The sequence below is a fragment of the Mirounga leonina genome, unplaced genomic scaffold, assembly GCF_011800145.1.
Source record: "Mirounga leonina isolate KUSES-001 unplaced genomic scaffold, KU_Mleo_1.0 Mir_154, whole genome shotgun sequence".
Classification (NCBI taxonomy): domain Eukaryota; kingdom Metazoa; phylum Chordata; class Mammalia; order Carnivora; family Phocidae; genus Mirounga; species Mirounga leonina.
Window position 1 is genome coordinate 36,692,045 of NW_023270389.1, and position 15,699 is coordinate 36,707,743.

The following is a 15,699-nucleotide window of genomic DNA, read 5'->3' on the forward strand; positions in this document are numbered from 1 at the left end:
AAACAGGGGTGCCTGGGTGACTCAGTCGTTAAGCGTCTGCCTTCAGCTCAGGTCATGATCCCAGGGTCCTGGGATGGAGCCCCGCATCAGGCTCCCTACTCAGCAGGAAGCCTGCTTCTCCCTCTCCCGCTCCCCCTGCTTGTGTTCCTGCTCTCACTGTCTCTCTCTCTCTGTCAAATAAATAAATAAAATCTTTAAAAAAAAAAAGAATTTTATATAAACAGAAGGGTACATTATGTCCTTCTTCGGTCCAGACTCTTTCACTCTACATCATTATTTTTTGAGATTCATCCATGGTCATGTGTATCACCCATTCATTTCTTTTTAATTCTGTAATTTGTTTATCCATTCAAGTGTGGATGGGCATTTGTGTACAAGACTTTGTGTGGACAGATGCCTTCATTTCTTCTGGGTAAATAGCTAGGCGTGGAATAACTGGATGGTATGATAAGTGCATATTTATTTAAGAACTTACCTCACTGTTTTCCAAAGTAAGTTGTGCCATTTTATGTTCCCACCAGCAGCACGTGAGAATTCCTGTTGCTCTGCATTCTTGCCGACATTTGCTGCTGAGGGCCTTTAATTTTATACCTTCTAACCGATGTTCAGTACTATCTTGCGGTTTTGATTTGCATTTCCCTAACTAATGATTTTGAGCCTCTTTTCATGTGCTTATTTGCCATCTGTATACCTTCTTTGGTGGCTTGTCTCTTTGAATCTTTGTCTATTTTTAAAATTGGGTTGTTTTTTATTATTGAGTTTTGAGAGTTTAAAAAAATATATAACTAAACATGAGTCCTTTATTAGATATACGCACCACAGTCTGTGACTCGCCTTTCTGTTCTCTCTTTTTTTTTAATTTATTTTAAATTTTTTTTAAAGATTTTATTTATTCGGCAGCGAGAGAGACAGCGAGAGCAGGAACACAAGCAGGGGGAGTGGGAGAGGGAGAAGCAGGCTTCCCGCTGAGCAGGGAGCCTGATGCGGGGCTCGATCCCAGGATCCCGGGATGCCGGGATGCCGGGATCATGATCTGAGCCGAAGGCAGACGCTTAATGACTGAGCCACCCAGGCGCCCCAGCCTTTCTGTTCTCTTAACAGGGTCTTATGAAGAACATAAGACTTCTTTCTAAGAAGTCTAATTTATCAGTATTTACTTTTATGGATCACGCGTAGGTGTCATGTCTAAGGAATCTTTCTTCACAGAAGGTCACAAAGGTTTTCTCTTACGAGTTCTTCCAGATATTTACAGATTTGGTTTTACATTTAGGTTTATGATCCGTTTCGAGTTAATTTTTATATATGCTGAAAGGCATGAATCCAAGTTTATTTATTTGCATATGTATATCCAACTGTTGCAGCCCCATTTGCTGAAAAGACTATTTTTTTCTTCACTGAATTACCTTTGCACCTTTGTAGAAAATCAGTTATACATTTGTTTCCTAGGACTGCCTAATAACATACCACAAACCTGGGGGCTTAAAACCACAGGCGTGTGCTCTCTCACAGTTCTGGAGGCCCGGAGTCTGAAATCAAGGTGTTGGCAGGAAGCACTCCCTCCAGAGCCTGTGGTAGTGAATTCTCTCTTACCTCTTCCAGCTTCTGGTGGTTCCAGACATTCCTTGGTTTGTGGCAGCATAACCCCAATCTCTGCCTCTGTCTTTATCTGGCCTCCTCCCCAAGTATCTCTCAGGATCTTCCCTGCTTCTTTAAGGATACCTGTCATTGGATTTAGGGCCAATCCTAAATCCAGGATGTTCTCATCTTACGATCCTTAACTTAATTACACCTGCAGAGACCCTTTTTCCAAATAAGATCACATTCATAGATTCCAGGTGGACATTTCCTTTGGGGAAGGGAGGAACACAAGTCAGCCCACTACATGTATCTATGTGTGGGGCTATTTGGCTACTACCGTTTTATGATAAGTTGTGAAGTCAAGTAGGGTTAGTCTTCCAACTTCGTTCTTTTTCTAAGTTGTTTTGGTTATTCTAGTTCCTTTGTATTTCCACATGAATTTTATTTATTTATTTATTTATTTAATTTTTTTTTTGAGAGAGAGAGAAAGAGGGAGGGAGGGCAGGGGGAGAGGGACAGAGAGAATCTTAAGCAGGCTCCATGCCCAGCTTGGAGCCTGATGCAGGGCTCGATCTCACGACCCTGAGATCACGACCTGAGCAGAAATTGAGAGTCAGATGCTCCACTGACTGAGCCACCGAGGTGCCCCTCCACATGAATTTTAGAATCAGCACGTCCATTTCTACCGAAATGACTATTGGGATTTTTTTTTGAGATTGTGTTGAATCTATCTGGGGAGAATTAACATCTTAACAATATGGTGTCTTCCAAACTATAAATGAGGTATGTTTCTCCATTTATTTAGATCTTTAATTTCTCTCATCAGTGTTTTGTAGTTTTCAACATGCATGTCTTTCACATCTATGGTCACATTTATCCCTTTTTCAGATATTTTGATACTATTGAAAAGGGTATTGTTATTTTAATATCAGTTCTGATTGTTCATAGCTAGCATATAGAAATGCAATTGATTTGCAGATATTTACCTGTATCTTGCAATCTTACTAAACTCACTTATTAGTTTAATGGCTTTTTTGTAGAGTTAACAATCAGATTTTCTTCATATCATCTGAGAGTAAAGACAGTTTTACTTTTTTCTTTCCAATAGGGATTTCTTTTCCTTGCCTTATGCATTGGCTGGAATCTCCAACACAATAACAATGTTGAGAGTGGATGTTCTGATGTGCACCTGACCTTAGGGAGAAGACATTCTGTTTTTCACCATGAAGTATGATGTTAGTTGTAGGTAGAGTGACCAATCATCCCAGTTTTCCCGGGACTGAGGGGTTTCATGGGCTGCACCACTCTCAGTGCTAAAACTAGGATATTCCCAGGCAAACTAGGACAGTTGTCACCCTAATTGAGGGTTCTGGGCCAGTTTCAGTGATGATTTTTTCTTCTCATTCTGGGTTGTATTTTTCTGTTTCTTTGCATGCCTGGTAATTTTTTATTGGATGCCAGACATTGTGAATTTGACTTTGTTGGGTGCTAGATATTTTTTTATTCTGATAAATATTCTTGAATGTGTTCTGGGATGTAACAATTTCATCCTTTCATGCCTTTAAGATTTGTTAGATAAGATGAAAGCAATATTTAGTCTAGGGCTAATTATTTTCACTACTGAAGTAAGATCCTTCTGAGTACTCTACCCATAAATTATGAATGTTTCCAGTCTGACTGGTGGGAACAGGGAGTATTCCTGGCCCTATGTGAGCTCTGGGTACTCTTCCCTTCATCCATTTGGGTGATTCTTTCCCGAACTGTGAGTAGTTTCCTTACATTTGGGTCAGCACTCTGCTTAAAACTTGGGAGTTCCCAGGGTTCTTTCTCCATGCAACTCCCTCCTCAGTACCCTCTTGTGTACTGTAGCTGTCTGGGTCTCCCCAGACTTACAGCTCCTTCTCCTCACTCACAAAATCTGCTGGGCTCTGCCTCAGTTTCCCTTCCCTGTATCATGGCTTAGAAATTCTCTCAAGGCAGTAAACTGAGGCAAATGTAGGGTTTGCTTGCTGTGCTTCCCACCTCTCAGGTGTCCTTGACCTTTGTTGCCCAACGTCTGTCTTGGAAGCCATCATTTCCTGCATCCTTCCATCAGGCTAGGAGCTTCCAGAAGGCGGGGACTGTGCTTGCTTCATCAGGCTGGGTGCTCCTGGAGAGCAGGCAAGACCTCTACCTTCTTCCTTATCCCTTCTTCAAAGCATGTTTTAGCAGATACTTAAGACCATGGCATTTTACTCATGGTTATTCCCTCCAGGTACATGTTTGCTTTCATGTGACACAGATTAAGTTACAGTCCCTTGAGATTGCCCCTTCTTCTCTCAATGGTTCCTCTAGGAAGTCTTCCTGGATGGAGTGAGATAGATGACGGGTCTCCTTGCCACACCATCTGCCCATGAGTTTATGAATCCTTTTCCCCTGGTTTGCCACTCTCCCTAGAGTGACTCCTAGAACTACTGTCCCCAGTCTTGGGTTGCCCCAGGACGGTTTTAATCAATCTTACCAGTTCTGTGGGAATATATGGGGGCTATAGTTGAAATGATGTTAAGAAATATTGCTGGCCATATCCCATTCATGGAGATTCACAGAGCATGTTAAGATTTTAAAGGTGCTGATAAATATTGTAGTAGAGGAAAATGTTTGCTTTGTTTACACATATTTTCTAAATATATTTGATTCCAGTAACTTTTCTTTGATCTCAGAATCTCTCTGGACTATTTAGTTTTCTTAGGAACATACTTAAAGAAACACTAACCCAAATCATCATGAACAAATGAAAGGTTCTCCTCTTCTGTGTCCGTCTCTTCCTAGAGAACAGATGAATGTTTGTTAAACAAATGATTCAAAGAAAGAATTTGAAATCACTCTCAACAGCCTGTTCTGACTTTATCCTTACAGAGCAGGCTGGTTTTCCATGGGATTCTCTGGAGTCTCACTCACAGAATGTTCAGTTGCCTCCTCTTACCCTGTGTTCTTTGAACCCATTAGTCATTTGCTCCTATTTGGAACTGGTTTGGTGTCACATGAGTAAGGCTGGGGGCATAGACTGATAAGAACACAGATGAGAAGGGTAGGACCACACCATTGCACAACTTTAGGGGGCACCCTTCATGCCGGAATCTATGTGATGGGCACTCCTTCAGAGTCATGCAACACAGTAGCCCTACAAAAGGGTTTGAAAGTAGACTGTAGGCTTTCTCATTTCTAGATCTCCAAATGTACCATTGTTCTGCGTGGAATGCTATTCTGCACATTCTCTTGTCAAAATTCTACTCCAGTCGTAGCTAAATCATCCTGGGTTCCTCAGGGGGCATTTGTGTCTTCTTCCTCTGTACTCCCATGGTCTTACCAGAGTCTGCCTTTGAACATGATTAGTTGTGTCCAGGCCTTCCTCCTTGACTAGAGTGTGCATTTCATGAAAACGGGGACTGTGTCTTACTCATTTCTGTATCCCTAGCTCTTAACACAGGACCCGGCCTGGTAGAAGCTCACAGATGGTTTAAGGGGCAAGTGAACAAATGAGCTGAGATTCCGTGGAAGCGCCAAAGATCAGACATCCTCAGCCCTTCTGGGGAAGTCTTTGGTGTAGCCTACACAAGTTCTTCAGGGGCTCAGGGCTGACTGAGAAGGGAGAAGGGGGTCTGAGACATTAAGGTACGTGTATCAGTTCCGGACAAAGCCAGGGATGTGGTGAGACTCAGCTCAACGTCCAGCCAGCTGTGTTGATGTTGTCAATTTGCTGGACATTAAAACCTGGTAGATTTTGTCCTCAGTGTCCTCGTCTTCCAGCACACATGACTGGAGACATTCATGTGTGCACAGGGACAACTTAGGCAAACACGGGAATTATCACACGTGGTCCCACATCCACAGGGAGATATGCAGATGTGCACTTGGGTGGCTGGCCATAGAGATGCATGAGGCATGCAAGAACCCACATACATACACAGGCTCGGCAGTCTCTGAGAGCCCAGAAACATAGTGAGTGTGATAACAGGTAGTCAAGGATGGGGAAGTGAGAGCCCTGAGCAAACAGATGGGCTGTCTCTTGATAATCAAAGCCAAAGGAATCTTGGAAAGACTGAACACCGAACTCCTCCCCACCTTCCCTTCCTCTCTTCCAGAGAGTTCTGGGACTTAAGGCAACAAGCCAGCAAGATCCTTCCAGCATTGCCTGTCCTGTAAGGAACCACAGTGTCTGATATGCAGCCGGCGGAACCAGCAAGCATCCAACTCGCTTGAACCCTTCCTGGCACAGCTCTGCACCGGATGGCAGGGAGGCCTCTGGGAAGGGGGCAACTTCAGCTAATCCCCTCCTCCGGGCCATGCCCCTGCAGTGGTCCAGCGAGATCCAGCCTCCACAACGGTGCTTACACCTTGCCTGTGTCTTCCGGTTGCTTTCCTTACAGTCACAGAGCCTGTGTGTGCGGGTGGGTATATGTGCTCTGTCTGGTCAGGAGCTCCCAACAGCTTCTCTGTCTTGAGCAAAGACCATGCCTCCCTGGGCTCCTCTAGAAGGCACGGCTTTCTCCTCACCTGCACACGCTCCCAGGGCCCCGACCGAGTGTGGTTTCTGAGTTGGGCTATTGCACTCTCAACCCTCCGGATCATTTGGGCAATCCTGGCTGCAGAGGGCTTTTAACATGGGGCCCTGGTGAGCCTCCAGACTTCAAGTTTCAATCTCTGGCAGGCTCAGAGACCACAGGCTGGGGAAGCAATCCCCGGCACAATCCCAGCTGCAGCACCCCAAGGGCAGAGTCCTCTCGGGTTTCTTGGCATATCTGACTCGCTAGGGAGTTGTTGAGAACCTGAGGTTTCCTCCATAATTTACATCCATGCTCCTCCTGTGACAGGATCACATGGCCCCGGACAAAGCCAGCAAACACGATCCCGGGGAACCTGATCTCCTGGGTCCAGTAACAACAACAAAGGGAACAATGCCGAGGATTGCTCTGAGCTCCAGCCAGCACCTGGGAGGTCTGGACCCCGCTGGAGGCCAGTGACCTGATAGGGCCACTCAAACTCAGCAATGGCCTTACTTGCTGGGAGGTGGAGGGTAATTGAGAAAAAGGCAACCAGCTGCTCTGGGAGGCTCAGGGAGAAGATGGAGGCTCGGTTTTGCCCAACCCCACTAGCCTGTGGGGCTACGGAATGAGCCGTACTGTGGCATGGCTGCTCCATTCCCCACCCCATCTCTGTCCTTGTCTAAAGTGAGTGTCTGCTGGGTCTTCTTGTTCCCTGTCCTCCCACCTGTGCTCCAGGCCCATCCCCTCCCCTGGTTCCATGCCCAGGTTCTCCTGCATCCTCAGCCCTCTCTCTCCACTGGCTCCATTCCCTCAACATGTAAACACACTCAGAACTTTGGAATCTCCCAATAAATCCCCCCTTGCCCCTCCAGTCACCACCCTACTACTCTCCTTCCCTCCTTGGATAAGCCACTGGAGACAGACTGAGGGCCTCCTCACTGCCCACTGCACACAGCCCACTGGCCTCCACCTGTTCCACTGAAGCCCCCCCCCCATGACTAATATACCCACAAACACTCCTGGGCACCTGAATATTCCACAGACAAGCTCTGAACTTGCTATTTCTTCATCAAAAGTTTTTAAAATACCTTCTCTGTGCCAGGAATGGAGGTATAATGTGAAGACAATTAGGGCCAAGGAGCTTACGATTTGACAGGAAGCAGAAATATGAACCAAGCATAACAGATCTGATTGCTGAGGGATACAATTGAAATATGCCCAGAAACTTATGGGAACCCAAGGGAAGTGCAGGGAACCAGGAAGGGAGGAACTACTGGTCAGAGGAAACTTTCTGGGGGAATTGGATTAGAACTGAGTTTTGAAGGATGTGTAAGAAGTAGATAGAAGAAATTGGGATTTAGGCTATAGGAGTCTCTCTCTTTTTTTTTTTTTTTAAAGAGGGAGGGGGCAGAAGGAGAGGGATAGAGAGAATCTTAAGCAGGCTCCATGCTCAGCACAGAGCCCGATGTGGGGCCCAATCTCATGACTCTGAGATCGTGACCTGAGCTGAAATCAAGAGTTGGATGCTTAACCCACTGAGCCATCCAGGTGCCCCTGAGTCTTTTGGTTTTAAAAGTGACAGGATGAATTTAAGCAAACCAGGAACAACTGGGTGAAGCTGGCCTCAGAACTCACAAAGCATTCAGACTTGCTGCTCTCCTCACATCATCTCTATTTTTTCTTCCTTTGTGTTGAACTCATTCTCTCCTAATCAGTTAAGCTTCCTTCATGTTTCAGGGGACAGGAGGACCATGGCCACAGGAAATCCTAGGCTTATATCACCTCATTTGGTTGGCCCCAAAAGAAAAAAGAACCCTCCCAGCACCTATATATATATATATACATATTAAAAAAAAATCCCAGAGGAGGGCTCTGAATGGCCCAGCTTGGGTCTCGTGCCCATCCTGGGTCAATCATGGAGGGACGGGATACCCTGCTTGACCAGGCCTGGCTCTCCTCCCCACCCCTGGGGCCAGCGGGCAGGATGTGATTGGCAGTTCCATCAGGACCCCATGGAATGAGAAAGGAGAGGTAATCCAAAGGAGAGGGTACTGAGAACACAAACAACAGATTTCGTAACAGAGCACTTTCTAGCCAGAGAGAATCACACGTACAAAACTATACAACAGCCATGGAATGTGTCTCAGAATAACTAGGAGTTTTATATAGCTGTATCTAAGGATGAACTTAGGGTAGTGACAAGAAATAAGCCTAGAGGAGAAGAAAGAACTTGGAGGGCCATATGCGCTAAACAACAGAGTTTGAATATTATCCTAAAAGCGATGGGGAATCTTTGGAAAATGTTATGTCAGATATTTACACAATCAGATTCTTGTATTTGAGAAGAAAAACCCTTTTGCCCATAGACCTACTCTTTCTCTTTCTTCCCGATTTCAGTTAATGGCATCCCCGTTCCGCTAGTTCCATGAGCTAGCCATCTGAGGGCAACTTGGGGTCATCTCCCTCAGCCAAGTCCCTCCTGGAGCCTCTCCCCGTTAGCAAGTCCTTTCCTTTCTGTGACACTGCCTTCATTCAGGCCTGGGTCTGTTCTTGCCAGGACTGCTGTGGTGGGTCCTGCTGATGTAGACCCAGGAGGGAGGTTTCCGTGGCACAGCCCAGGCTGGGCTAGACCTGGTTCTCTCTGCTTCCATGGTGCTCACGGCTCTCACAACATTCATGCCGTGGCCCTCTGTGTGCCACCTGGCTCTGGCCACAGGCCTTCTACGTACGCGCTATGGGGCCTCCGGAGCACGAGCCCTGTTTTTCAGCCCTTACCCCAGCAGCACAGAGAGTGTCCGATACACTGAAACGCTGGGTCAATGTCTGTTGATTAATGAAAAGACAAATGAATTAATGAGCCCCACTTCCTGCCACTAAGAGAGGCAAACATAAAGGCACCGAGAGCTGAAAAAAGACAAAGTTTGCAGGCCTTGGTGAAGCTCTCTGAAACAAGGGTGTTTGCCTCATCAACTTGCAATGGTCATGTGCTTTCTCTCTACCCTTCTAGGCTTCTTTCCAGTTTCCCTCTCTCTATCCAGGTCTCTACCTTGTCTAGCCCTGCATGATACAGAACTGAAATCTGTACTCTGTGTGTGTGTGTGTCTGTCTGTCTGTCTGTATGTGTGGGTATGTGTGTGTGTCCGCACAAAATGCTTTTTACTACCTGTTTTAATTTTTTTTTAATTTTTCTTTCTTTCTTTCTTTTTTTTTTAAAGATTTTTATTTAATTTTTAAAATTTTTCTTAAGTAGGCTCCACACTGGGCATGGAGCCTATTTAAGAAAAATTTAAAAAATAAAAACTTAGTACTCTGAGATCAAGACCTGAGCAGAGATCAAGAGTTCAATGTTCAGCCAACAGAGCCAACCAGGTGCACCACCTATTTTAATTTTTTTAAGTAAATAATTTCCATACTTCGGGACCTTATGATTAGTATCACTTCTTGAAATACATTTCACATCTGATCATGTGAAGGGTCTGAGTTTACCCCTGGGAGCTCTTAACTGAGGGCTGAATTATAAGGAAGGACTGCTCTGTGCACAGCCCAGCTAGGGACCCACGACCAGCCAACACCAGGGTCAGGGAAGCACACAGAGCGGCCCTTCCCAGCCCTCCCTGAGGCTCTTTGGCTCCCTGGCCCAGAACTCACCTTCTCAGGAAAAGCTTCTCAGACAGCCTGCCCCACTCCAGACACTCCTCTCTCTGGCCCCATCCTCATGGCCTGGTCTCTTCACTGCTGGATCCGCACGTGCCTGCCCGCTCAGGAAGTCGGTTGGCCTCATGCTTTGGAGAGACTGCCAATCCTTGCTTTACACTTTCTCATCTTTCCTTCCCTCCACCTAGGAGCTTCGTGGGGGTGGTGGAGGAACAGGCTACCTCCTTCATCTGTCCATCTCCCCACCTCTGTACTATCTGGTTCCAGCCTGGGCTCAGCCACCCAACCTAACAGCTCACCCGGCGCTTGATGATCAGATTCTCTTTCACTCTCCCCTGAGACTCCTCGGGGAGGTGAGAGGAGGCTGCTGTCTGACCTGTCATTTTAGCTGTCTGGAGCATCTGTACGTCCCTCTGTTTGGCTTCATTTTTGGTCTCTCCCACGTGGTGTGCGAAGTGTGCGTCAGCAAGAGTCAGAGACTCTGACTTAAACCCTCAGACCTACCACCAGTTAGCTCTGTGACCTCGGGGATCATTTATGCCCCCTGGTCAGTTTGCTCATCCATTAGATAAGAGGGCACGATCACTCATCCTTTTGTCTTTTGTGACGACCGAGTAAGACAAGTGCCTAGAAAGGGAGCGCAAATCGTAGGTTCCCTTCGGTGGTGCGCATTCCCAGTGTGATTTTACCCCTGGTGCTCCTGTCAATGGAACACTAGATTACAAGTGGCTTCAGCCGTGAAGACATGCCTTGTCTCACATGTCAAGAAGCCTGGAGGGAATTCCAAGACTCAGCAGCTTGACAATGTCCAGGCTCTGGCTTAGCTTCTGTACGAGGCTCTTGGCTTTCTTCTTACTAGATTCTGTAGCTGCTCCCAGGCTCAGCCTCTCACGCCAACGGGTCGAAGCCCGAAGGTGTGGGCAACAGGGGGCCTTGTTGATAAGGAGGAGGGAAGAGGCTCCCTTGTCTCTCTCTTTGTTTTTATCAAGGAGGAAGTGCTTTTCCAGAAGCCCCCAGTGGACTATCTCTGATTCTATGGCCAGGACTGGGTCACACGATGAAGCTGACCAGTCGTATAGACTAAGATTCTAAACCAAACATGGTTCGGCCATGGGGTCGGGAGGAGGGTCCCTCTGACACACAAGAGAAATTGCGGCTTAACCAGCATGGCAGGTGGGGGGCCCGTCCTGCAGCCCCCGCCCTGTCCTCCCCGCCTCATTCCAGGCTCTGCGTGTTGAGCCCTGCCTTGCTTTTCCTTTCTGGCTCCTGCTGTTCCCTCCAAAGACATCTTGCCATTTTTGTCTTCCTTTCCTGGGACTCAAAGTCCACTCCCTCCCCTCCTGACCCACCGTACCCCGTACCTTCATGCACCAAGCCCATCGCCATCATGGTGATAATGACCTGCGCCTCCTGCTAGTTAGAAGCTGAGTCTTTCTCTTTTTGCACCGACTTTCTCAGATGATCTGGAAAACATTTCAGCATCTTCTAGCCCTAATGGCTGGATGTGTGCTGTGGAATCATAACAGAAAGGCTTTTTTTTTCCCCCAATAACAATCCCCAGCATTTACACGGCCCCGGAGCATTTCGCTCACCCTTGCACAGACCCACGTAATCTATCTTGACCCCCGTGGGAGCCCAGGAGACAAACAGGCCGGGCCTGCGTCATAACCACCTGTGTTGGATGAATCCCAGGAGGCTCCAGGAAATCAAGGAGCTTGCCCAAGGCCATGGGGCTCCTAGCAGTTGGGTCTGGAGCAGGGATTCCGGGCTCGGGCCCTGACTGAGGGCCTTTTCCATTGCACTGCAACTCTGAGACAACTCACAACCGGCCTGTTTAGATTCCAGACAAGCAGGAGTTTGCCAAGCTCACGAGTTCCAAACAACAAAGCCCCTGTGTGTGCCAGGAAGAGAGCTTAGGAATCAGGTCTAATGGGAAGCCAGGCACAGGGTGGCAAACAATGGTTTTTATGTCACAATCGACATTGAACTCCCTTGGTTTTGAAAATTTCGCTCACAGACGTTTCATCTGATGTCTCAGCAGCCCTGTGAGGTGGAGACGGCAAGGCAGATGACCGCGTCACATGGGGAAACTGAGGAAATGTGACCTCGCTGGCTAGAAAGAAGCTGAGCTGTGACCTCAGCCTGAGATTTCTATTTCCCAGGCCTGGATTCTCCCGCTCACAGATGAACACTAATCATAAACCCGCCCCTCTGCTCGCAGGTTCAGGGGTTCTGGGCTGGTCAACTTGTCACCTTGTTTCTCAGAACAATGCAGAAAACAGCTAGGGCCTAGAAAGTGGTTTCAGGAAAATGTGGCCAAGGGAAGAGGGCCTCGGGGAGGGAAGGAAGGGGTTGGCAAGAGGCTCAGAGCAGGCCTGGCGAGCCAGCAACCTTGGCTGAGCCCAGGCCAGCCTCAGGCAGGCAGCCAGGTGGAGTTCCAGAGAGCATGTGTGCAGGAGGGGACAGAGGGGCAGGGTGGTGGGGTCCCCAGGGTTCTCTGGTCAGTAGGGAAGCCTTACTCGGAAACCTTTCTTGGGCTTTGCGGCTCCTTCTAGAAAGCCTCTGGGGATCAGCCTCTCCCCTGAAGCCCTTCATCAGGGCCACAGCCAATCTCTGTGATGCCATCCGGGGTGCGTCAACATGCTGCCCTAAGGGGAACAGAGCCTGTGTCCTTCCCCGCCCTCACCCCTTTTCCAGCCCATTCAGGAAGCACACTCCATCAGCAGCAACAGCTGACTGGCTCTAGCCTGCCCTGCCTTCTCCTGGGCTCTGGGCCTGGGGAAGACAGTAGCTCCAAAAACGAACAACTGCAGGCATTCAGGAGGAACCCAGAGACCCACGGGGGAACAATGCAAATGACATTTTGTCCACAGATCTCCTTGCCATCCCCTGCTCCCAGATTCCATTGAGAGCTGGTCCTTAGCGAAATCTGGTGGCCCACGTACAGACATGTTGGGGGTCCCTCTCTCTATTCCCTGGTCCCACTGTCTTCAGCTGCCCTGGTGGTAGCTGGCTCTGGTGTGTCCGGGACTTACACTCACCTTGGGCACATCCCACCTGAAGCCCACTCTCTGAGTCTTTTTGCTTTGGGGCCCGGGGTTTCTCCAGTGCTGGAAAGCCTCTCTCACCCACAGCAGGGACCGCCCAGAAGTTTGGGGAAGTTAATGGCCACAGGGGCAGCCCCTAATCAATGGGGGAACAGGAGGTGATGCGTGAATGCCCAGCTTCCTGCAGAACTGAGCTCCCACCGCCCACAACGGCAGCGTTGATGATACCAATATTCACTTTTCCTTGTCCCTTTTTCTCTCTTCTACGCGCTCTCTGATCCCAGACTCATTCTAAGAATCACGTTCCAAATAAACTATCTGCACCCAAAGCCTTATCTCAGGCTTTATTTTAGAGGGAACCCAAATTGGGATGCCTGGGTAGCCCTGTCGGTTAAGCATCCGACTCTTGATTTCGGCTCAGGTCATGATCTCAGGGTCGTGAGCTCGAGCTCCGCCTCGGGCTCTGCTGCTGGGTATGGGGTCTGCTTGGGATTCTCTCTCTCTCCCCTCTGCCCACACCCCACCCCTGCTTGTGCATGCTCTCGCTCTTTCTCAAAAACAAACAAACAAAAAAGGAGGGAACCCAAACTAAGACACCTCTCACTTGGACGAGGTGTATGATCATCTCTGCCCACCTGGGCTGCTGTAGTTCCCAGCAACCTTGTCCCCTCCTAGATGGGTTCAGTGTGCTTTTACTAAGGGCGATAAAGGAGAAGAGGCTGCAGCCTGGTGATCCATTGACCTTCCTGGACCAGTTTCCCCTGCCACTGGACCCTTCTCTGAGCAATTGTACAGAAGCCCCCTGGAAAAAGCGTAAATCACAGCGGTTAAGAGGCCAGACTCTGAGGCCAGACACCCTGCATCTGAATCCCAGCTCTGCCACCATTCATGGGGTGATTTGGGGCAAGTCACCTAAGCTCTAGGTGTGATTTCATACATCTGCAAAATAGTGATAATATCACCTACCTCGTGGAGTTGTTGTGAAGGTGGTGACGTGCTCAGAGTATTTCCTAGCACATGGGAGCGGTCTGTGTGTTTGCTACTCTTACCTCCTCTTCCATAAGAGTCCCTTGTGCAGTGCCTTGGAAGGAGGAACAGAGCGGGGCAGCAGCCCCCCAGTGGCCTGGCTCCTTCCTATTCCTCACTTCCTCCTTGGTGGCCCTGGTGGCAGGGCTGACTTGATAAACTTGTGACCTGCACCTGTTCTAATGCTCTGCAGTCGCCATCTTGAAATTCTTAAAATTTTTGGACCAGGGGCTCTGCATTTTCCTTTTGCCCTGGGTCCTACAAACTATGCAGCTGGTCCTGTCTGGTGGCTTAAATCGTGGGGAGAAGGCTCCGTGAATGATGAGAGCAAAATGAGCCCTGTCCTCTGGCCAAGCTGAGCTCATGCCTTCTTCCCCGCTCCGAGCGCGGCAGAAGATGCAGGCACAGTGGAGCTTTCATCAGGGTCCTTGTGACGGACAATGAATGGCTCATGGCAGGGAAGGCTGTAGGGGCCAGCTGGTCCAACCCTTGGCCAGAGTTGGGTTCTCCCACCCACCCTTGGCACAGGCTCACCCAGCATCTTTGTGAATTCTTTCAGTGACAAGAAAGGATCTGTTTCATTGTTGAATCTAATTGTAACTGCTGCTCATTCTTGTGGAGTGTTTAAAGTTCTCTGAACCCGTTCACGAGGATTATCTCTCTGGGTTGTCACCAACCCTCTGTGTGACAGGCATTTTCTAAGGAGTAGAAACTGAGGAAATTGTAACTTCCAGATTAGCAGCCCTTGCCCACACTCAGCCTCCCCCTTCCTACTCTCAGCGGTTGAAATCTCACTTCATCTAGGAAGTCCTTCAGCCTATCAAAAGAGAAAGAAGAACACCTGAATTCTTTGTACTAAATTATTTTTCCCCTGGGCTATAGGTAACAGAACACCTTCTTTTCATGTATGCTTCATTTTGAGTAACAGTCATGAGAAGCAGCCTTTTGATGAACTGAATCTTGTTTTAAATATATTCAACTTCTGTTTAAAGATGGATAAAGCAGGATCACAGAACCTCCCTCCCCTGTTGCCCACTAGACAAAAACACAACAACCTCAAACAGCCAAGGGGTCAATCACACAAGAACACACACTTTAAAAAAGTGCCTGTCAAAGAAAGAAATAGAAGCTTCTAGAACCCTGTGGTTTTGTCCCCCTCCTGATTGTGGAACTATGTCCATGGAGAAAATCCTGAGCACTTCACCAATGCCCTCCCATCCGGAGGGCAGCCACTTGAGGGAATGGTAGAGCAAGGAACTGTCTGAGTGTGGAGATCCCCAGGACCTGGGACCTGAGTGGGCAGGAAAGGCTGTCCTTGGCTCGCCGTCTTCCTGGTGAGGTACAGGGTTGACCAGAAGAGCTGGAGCCCCAGGAGAAGCAGCCCCGGTGGAGAAAGCCTCACCATGAGGACCTGCCAACTGCACACACCTGTGCTACCAGATGTCTGTGACTGAGTGTGTGGCAGGTGTTCCTTTAAGGACACCCTGCTGCCTCTCACTTGCTCAGGAGACCCAGCGCTTTCTTATTTCCCCAGCTTCTAAAAACAAAGACTTTTCCGTTCATTTCCTTCTTGTCTGTAGTGTTCAGATTCTTGTACCCACGACGACCACTCCTCCCGACCCCCACCCAACAATAAATTACCTTTCAAATGGGAAACCCATGGGGCATTCTGCTGGGGCTGGTGTCTCCGTGTTAGAGTCTACTCCGTGTAGAATCTACCCCTGGGGTTAGACAGGTCACTACCGTGGGGCTGGTAAGGTAGCCCTCTTGTTAATCCTTTCCTTCCTCTTTCAATAGTCAGTCTGAATCAGCTCTCCTCCTGACACACCAGGTTTCCCCATCATTCAGACACAACTCCAAGTTATTCCAAT